At 39.5% G+C, this 8,509-nt stretch overlaps 1 pseudogene; it reads right to left on the bottom strand.

The window, feature by feature from the left end:
* Positions 1 to 8,410: 8,410 nt before the first annotated feature.
* LOC138834556 (U6 spliceosomal RNA) lies at positions 8,411 to 8,509 on the bottom strand (annotated as a pseudogene).

Here is an 8,509-nt window from a genome sequence, read left to right as displayed (position 1 = left end):
ATTTTGGCTATGATTCTCCAAATCTCTATTTCAATAATCTCCGCTCTTAATTTGGTTATCTGGCTCTTTAATAACTTTAGGTTCCATTTTTTCATGTTTTTCTAGCTGTTTTAATTGCAACATGAGATTATTTTCTTGGTCTGTCTCTATTTTCTTGATGTGGGCACTGATGGCAATAAATTTGTCCATCAGTACTGCGTTTGCTGTGTCCCAAAAGGTTTTTGCGAGGTATTTTCATTTTCATTGTGTTGTAGGAATTTTTTAATTTCTTCTTTAATCACTTCCATTACTCAGGCATTGCTTTGAAGTGAGCTGTTAAATTTCCATGTATTTGAGTAATTTCTGCAGTATGTTTTGTTATTGAGAACTAGCTTGATTCCACTATGGTCAGATAGGATACAGGGGATTATGTCAATCTCCTTGAATTTGCTTAAGTTTCTTGCATGAACTATTATATGGTCTATTTTGGAGAAAGTACCATGAGCTGCTGAGAAGAAAGTGTACTGTGTTGTTTTTAGGGTGAAATACTTGGTAAATGTCAGTTCTGCTTGAAGTATGGCCTCATTAATTCAATAGCTTCTTTGCCAATACTCTGGTTGGTAGACCTGTCCTTTGGTGAGAGTGGGGTGTTGAAAGTCTCCTAGTATTATCATATTGGATCTATTTTATTCTGTAAGTTTGAGAGTATTTGCTTAACATATTTGGGTGAACTGATGTTTGGGGAATGATAAGTAGATGATGGTAATATCCTCCTCTTGTATTGTTCCCTGTATTAATATGTAGTGTCCATCCTTGTCTTTTTGTATTGATTTTAGTTTTTTTTTTTTTTACTGTTGATTGGATCTTTTTTTAAATTTTTTATTGTAAAGATACTATACAGAGGTTACAATTACATGAGCAAAGTAATGAGTACACTTCCTATTGAGCATTGTTACCCCCTCTATTGTTTTCCCCCTACCATTCCTTCCCTCCTTACTTCCCTGAGGTTCTTTCTTTTTATTGTGATTAAGTGATTACATAACTTCCCAAATTTCACAGTATTGTGAAATAATGATGCTCATTTAAAGTCACAAGTTCATTCTAACTTTCCTGGAGCAAATTATCTATCACAGTCTATAACATATAACGGTGTACACAATACAACATACATGTGATCAGCGGTATGGGGATATTTAGTAGTGTTTTGACCAGATGAGTGGGAGTTCTTTGTTTCTTAAGTCCTGTTAATTTTGTCGTATCACCTAACATTTTGGATTTAGAATCCACTTATCAGGGAAACCATGTACCGTTTGTCTCTTTGCTCTTGGCTTAACTTGCTCAACATGATCACCTTCTAGCTCCATCCATTTCCCTGCAAATGCCATTATTTTGTCATTTCTAATGGCTGCATAATATTCCATTGTTTGTAGATACCACAATTTTTGGATACATTCCTCTGTGGTGGGGCATCTGGGTTGTTTCCATATCCTAGCTATTGTGAACAGTGCTGCAATAAACATTGTGGTGCACGTGTCATTGTATATTGGTTCCTGTTGTTCAGGGTAGATGCCTAAAAGTGGTATGACTGGGTTATAAGGGAGATCAATCTTTATCTTTCTAAGGACCTTCCAGAGTGCTTTCCAAAGTGGTTGTATAAGTGTACATTCCCATCAGCAGTGTAATGGGGTTCCTCTTTCTCCACATCCCCTCCAGCAATTGTCGTTGGCTGATTTGTGGATGTGTGACATTCTGACTGGGGTAAGGTGGTATCTCATGGTTGTCTTTATTTGCGTTTCCTTCACCACCAGGGATGATGAACATTTCCTCATGTGTTTCTTTGCCATTTTTATTTCTTCCTCTAAGAAGTCCCTCTTTACTTCCCTTGCCCATTTAGTAATTGATTTGTTAGGTTTAGGAGGGATTAGTTTCTTGAGTTCCCTGTATATACTGGATGTTAACTCCTTGTCTGATATATTGCTGGTAAATATTTTTCCCAATTAGTTATTTGTCTTTCTAGCTTGGTTGCAATAGATTTAGCTGTGCAGGAGCTTTTTATTTTAAAGTAGTCCCATTTGTTGAGTCTCTCTCCAATTTGTTGTGATCCTGGGACTCTGTTCAAGAAGTTCCTTCCTGTGCCTATTAGTTCAAGTGTCTCTCTTACTCTGTCCTGCAGTAGTTTCAGAGATTCAGTTTTAATGTTAATATCTTTAATCTATTTTGAGTTGATATTGGTGCATGGTGATACGCTGGGGTCCATTTTTAGTTTTCTGCATGGGGCAGCCCAGTTTTCCCAGCACTAGTGGTTGAAGAGGCTGTGTTTCTTCCATTGTATGTCTTGGGCTCCTTTGTCTATTATCAGCTGGCTGTAGGCCTGTGGATTTATTTCTGGATCTTCTATTCTGTTCCATTGGTCTTCTGATCTGTTTTTGTGCTAGTACCATGCTGTCTATATTATTATAGCTCTGTAGTATAGTTTGAAGTGCAGCATGGATATCCCTCCCATTTTGTCTTTGTTCCCTAGAATTGGTTTGGCTATTCTAGGTCTTTTGTTGTTCCATATGAATTTTTGGACTATTTTCTGTATTTTAGTGATGTAAGTCATTAGGATTTTAATAGGAATTGCATTGAATTTGTATATTAAGTTTGGCAATATTGCCATCTTCACTATATTAAGTTGGCCTATCCAAGAGCATGGGAGGTCTTTCCATTTCCTAGTGTCTTCTGAAATTTCTTTCTTTATCTTTTTATAGTCTTCATTAAATAGTTCTTTTACATCTTTGGTTAGGTTAATTCCAAAATATTGTATTTTTGGGGATGTTATTGTGAATAGGATTACTCCCTTTATTTCCCTCTCTTCTTGTACATTGTCAGTGTACAGGAAGGCAGCTGATTTTTGTGGGTTTATTTTGTATCCTGCTACTTTGCCGAAGTGATTTATGATTTCTAAGAGTTTGGGGATGGAATTTTTGGGATCATGAAAGTATAGTATCATGTTGTCTGAAAAAAGGAATAGTTTAACCTCTTCTTTCCCTATGCGGATCCCTTTCATGTATTTTTCTTGTCTTATTGACCTGGCTAAGGGTTCCAGGACTATATTGAAGAGCAGTGGAGACAGTTGGCATCTTTGCCTTCTTTCTGATTTTAGGAGAATTGGTTGTAGCTTTTCCCCATTAAGTATAATATTGTCTATTGGTCTGTCATAAATGGTTTTATTGTTTTAAGAAATGTTGCTGCTATTTCTGTTTTCTCCAGAGCCTTTAGCATGAATGAATGTTGAATTTTATTAAATGCCTTTTCTGCATCTGTGGTGAAAATCATGTGATTCTTGACTTTGGCTCTATTGATGGGTTGGATTATATTTATTGACTTACAGAATAAAATAGATCCCAATACGATAATACTAGGAGACTTCAACACACCGCTCTCACCAAAGGACAGGCCTACCAACCAGAGGATTGGCAAAGAAGCTACCAAATTAAGTGAGGCCATACTTCAAGCGGAATTAACTGACATCTACCGAGTATTTCACTGTAAAACAACACAGTACACATTCTTCTCAGCAGCTCATGGAACTTTCTCCAAAATAGACCATATCATAGTTCATGCAAGGAACTTAAGCAAATACAAAGGGACGACATAATCCCCTGTATCCTATCTGACCATAGTGGAATCAAGCCAGTTCTCAATAACAAAGCATACCACAGAAATTTCTCTAATACATGCAAATTGAACAGCACACTCCATAGCAAATGCCTGGGTAATGGAAGAGATCAGAGAAGAAATAAAACATTTCCTACAACTCAATGAAAATGAAAAAAATCTCACAAAGAAACTTGTGGGACACAGCAAAATCAGTCCTGAGGGGCAAATTTATTGCCCTCATTGCCCAAATCAAGAAAATGGAGACAGACCAAGTAAATAATCTCATGTTGCAATTAAAACAGCTAGAAAAACAAGAAAAAATGGAACGTAAAGTTACTAGACGGAGCCAGATAACCAAATTAAGAGCAGAGATTAACCAATTAGAAAATAAAAAAAATTACAGCCAAAATTAACCAAACAAAAAGCTGGTTCTTTGAAAAAATAAACAAAATTGATGGACCATTTGCAAGATTAATTAAAAAAGGAAGAGAGGAAAGCCATTGTAACAGGATTCGGGATGCCACGGGAAAAATCATAACATGTACCCAAGATATCCAAACAATCCTAATGGACTATTTTCAAAAGTTATAATCTCTAAAGGAAGAAAACCTGGTAGATATTGATGCATTTTTAGAAAAATCCAAGTTGCCCAAACTGAGCAAAGAAGAAACCAATTAAATAAGCCAATATCCTACAAGGAGATACAGGAAGCTATCAAAAGTCTTCCAAACAAAAAAGCCCAGGACCAGATAGATTCATAGCAAAATTCTATAAGACCTTTAAAGAAGAACTAATACCCACATTCCTCAAGCTCTTCAGAGAAACAGAGAAGGAGGGAGCTATCCCAAACTCATTCTATGAAGCCAATATCACACTCATCCCCAAACCAGGCAAAGACCCAACCAAAAAGGAGAATTACAGGCCAATTTCCTTGATGAACACAGGTGCAAAGATCCTTAAGATTCTAGCTAAAAGAATCCAGAAACACATTAAAAAAATCATACACTATGACCAGGTAGGCTTCATCCCAGAGATGCAGGGATGGTTTGACATTGTAATGATTTTAATGACAAGTTTATTTTGTCAGATATAAGGATTGCTACGCCTGCTCTCTTACTAGGGGCATTTGATTGGTAGATCCTTTTCTAACCCTTCACTCTGAGTTTGTTTGCATGTTTGGCTTAGAGGTGGGTCTCCTGAAGGCAACAGATGGATGGGTCGTGTTTTAGGATCCAAACTGCAGTTATTTTTCTTTTGATTGGTGAAGTAAGCCCGTTAATCTTAAGAGATAGTATAGAGAGATGCATTATGGTCACTGTTTTTCTTCTTTCCTTTCCTCTGTCCTTGCTCAGATAGACTTCTATTAATGCCTGTCTGGGTGCAGTTCTCTGTTTCTGGTTGCTTTTCTCAGGTTGTGTTCCACCTCTTAGTAGTCTTTGTAACGCTGGCTTAATGTTTATGTATTAATTTAGTTTTTCTTTGCTATTAAAAGTTTTCAGTTCTCCATCGAATGTGAATGCTAGCTTTTCTGAGTATATCGGTCTGGGTTGGCAGTTATTGGCTCTCAGGGCTCATGTGGTACTTTCCCAGGCCTTTCTTGCATTCAGTGTTTGTGTGGAGAGATCTGTAGTGATTCTAATATTTTTCCTATAGTAGTATAGCTCCTTCTTCATTTTTGCTGCATGCAAGATTGTTTCCTTATCATTCAGATCTATCATTTATTCTATAATGTGTCTAGAAATGTTTCTCCTGGGATCCTGCTTGTTAGGTGTTCTATATGCTTCTGTTATGTGGGTAAGATGTTCTTTTTTGAGATGGGGAAAATTTTCACCGATTATCTTGTGGAATAGGTGTTGCATTCCCTTGCTTTGATATTCCTCACCTTCGTATATGAAGGTTAATTTTCTTGGCACTATCTGCTTGCCCTTGAATTTCCCTTTGGTATAATTTAAGTGAATTTTCCATATCTGTCATTTTTTGTTCCAGTTGATGTATTCTGTCTTCTGAATTCCATTTTGTTCACTCTGTTAACTGTGGCTTCCATTGTGTTTTGCATGGAGGAAATGGACTCATTGTTGATTTCAATGGATTCAATGTTGGTTTTCAAAATACTAATCTCACCTCTTAATGAGGTGTGTACTGCCTCTATTTTGTCACTTATCTCATGGCTTAGTGAGGTGTGTGCTACCTCTATTTTTGCATGCATCTCCTGTTTGATGTCCTGCACCTCTTTTGGTATTTTGACCAAATTCTGGTCTATTTCTCACTTTATTTCTTGAGTCATTGCCTCCAGCATGTCTTGGATGTAGTGTTTGTCTTCCATTCCTGCTTTGCTCCCAGTGGTGCTCTCCCCTGGCTTGCTGCTGGCTTTTAGAGATAGCTTGCTATCCTAGCTGTTGATAAACCTTATAATATTTCTCTGTGATTTTCTCATGGTTATTCAGGGATTATTGCAGACTAATCTGAAATTTTGTTTTGGTCAATAGGTGTCTGTCTTTGCTTGGTTACTGTTTCTGTGCTGGTAGAGGGAGTCTGTACCTGATCTCGATTCTGTTGGGGGCCGACCTCCAGCTGCTGGTCTGACCCACACAGGATTCTCAGCTCTCTGCTGTAGATCACTGGCAGTTCCCGCCGTTAGAAGGGTTGAGCAGCCTAGACTGCTCCTGTTTGTTCCTACAGGTGCTCTTGGCTAGTTTGGATGTGCTGGATGTATTCTCCCAGATGCTGGAGTCTGCTATGGTCTCCTGATGTTTTGTTTTGTTTTACTTTTTTGGCTATTTGTGGGCTTGAACTCTGGTCTTGGGTGCTGTCCTTCAGCTCTTCAACTCAAGGCTGGTACCCTACCATTTGACCCATAGCACCACATCTGGCCCTTTCAGCTTATGTTTTGCTGAGGAATCAGATCCAGGGCCTCTTGCACCTAAGACAACACTGTACTGTTGAGCACCTTACCAGCCTGAGCTCCTGACTATTATCGGGTGCTGGAGGCCTGTGTTGTTCAATTCTTAGCCTAGAATACATGGGTCAGGTTCTTGTGGAGTTTGGGCTTCTCTTGTCCTGAACCCCCCCGCATCTTTTGCTGTCACAGGCATGATTACCAGGAGTGTAGTTCCCTGTTTTTCTCCCCTCTACTGAGGCATATGCTCAGCTTCTGATTTCAGTTGGGAGGAGTTGGTTATGTTGCTCAGGAACCAGATCCCCAGGCCTGGTCCCAGACCCCAGCCTGGGCACTGCTGTTGGACCTGTGCTGCTCTGTTTCCCACCTAGATTACGCAGCTTGGAGTACACAGTTCAAATTTCTTCCACCGTTGGGTTCTTGACCCAGTGGCGCTGTACCAGGCTTGGGCTTTTAAGCTTCCTTCCAGGGTCTCTCTTGTTCTAGCCTGGCCAGCTGAGTGTGATTCATGGGCTGGTGGAGCTCTTGAACAGTTTCTAGTTTTAGTGGTTCCTGTGGTGCAGGTTTTGGGGTAGGGGGTCTGGGGATTCCCACCAGCTCTGGTCTCCCTTGAGGAATACACTGTCCCCTGCGGGGTACTCACCCTGGAGCTATTTGTTTCCATGTGATGTAGGTTGTTGTTGGTTGCCATTGCAGTCAGAGTTCAATTGAGGTGGTTGTGGGCTAGGCTGAGAGGTGGTGGCTCTGTGTGTTTCTTTTCTGTCACTGCCTCCATTGACACTGTTTGGGTCCGCTCCACGGGATGGGCCTCTGGCCTCCACCCGAGGGGTGGGGCAGGGACTCTGTTCAGGTTCTGATTGCTGGGGTTTGTCTCTGTTTGTGCTCTCTGGATCAGCACCACTTCCTTTCAGTTCTTCTGCTCTGGTGTTCTGTGGGCATCTCATGTATCTCTGAGGTTCCTGCCATGGGGCTGAGTGGCTTTGGTGGGATGGAGCCTCTCTGCTCCAATGGAGAGTGAGGGGAATGGGTGGGATCTTTGTGTAAGTTCCCTGCTTGGAGGTTTCTTCATTCGTCAGGATCAGCCGGTCTGACACTGATACCTCAGGGGTCTTTGGTGCCGGTGATCTGCAGACAACTCCCTGTGTATCTGGGCCACCAATAGCTCCCACCAGGCCGGGCTGGCCATGGCTTGGCACGCTGCTTTGTGGCCAATAGACATTGGGGGAGGCGTCTTCAAGCTTCTCTGTTGTGAAATTCTTCTTTTCAACTCCTATTTTTCTCTGGATGTTGATTTTTTTGTTGTTGTCGGTCTCTTGGGGAGATTAAACGTTGGAACTCAAACTCTCTTTTTGGTTGGGGAGAGCTGTGGCGTTCCCCCAGTTCCCCGTCACCATCTTGGACCCCCTCGAGTTTTTGCTTTTTTTTATTCAGAAATAATTTTAATTTATCTGTTGAAATGAGTACTAAAGAAACTAAAGATATTTCTGGTGCTTATGTGAAAAATTATACCTTAAAATATTCTGTATTCTGTTTGTATAATGCCCATAATCTATTTTATTCTTTCCTAGATATAAGACTTTGAATTCTACATTGTTTTATAATATATAGGTTCATTAATAAATGTGTCCTTTCAGATTGCATTCCATACCAAAACAGTTTAAGATTCCTTTTTTACTAGGTCTTTATAGTATATTTCTTTGGAATAAAATGACAATGTTGTCTAATTTAAAAGTTTTATAACGATTATGCTATATAAAGGCCTTTCTACGGTGAAGATTTAATACACTGATGTCAAACTAACTTTTATTTATATGGATTACATGTATTGTTACACTAGTAATTTTGTAATCAACTTTTTAATAATTGTTTTTCATTTCTTGCATCTGAAGAATGAAAAATCTGGAATAATTCACAGATTTTCATATCATCCTTTGCAATTGCCATGTTAATCTCTGTATTGGTGTAATTTGGGTTCATGTGCTGCTGAAGCAT

Source organism: Dipodomys merriami, unplaced genomic scaffold (assembly GCF_024711535.1).
Source record: "Dipodomys merriami isolate MVZ:Mamm:240054 unplaced genomic scaffold, mDipMer1.0.p SCAF_219, whole genome shotgun sequence".
Taxonomy (NCBI): domain Eukaryota; kingdom Metazoa; phylum Chordata; class Mammalia; order Rodentia; family Heteromyidae; genus Dipodomys; species Dipodomys merriami.
Note: the sequence above shows the minus strand (reverse complement) of the source record. Positions and strands in the feature narration are given on the sequence as shown.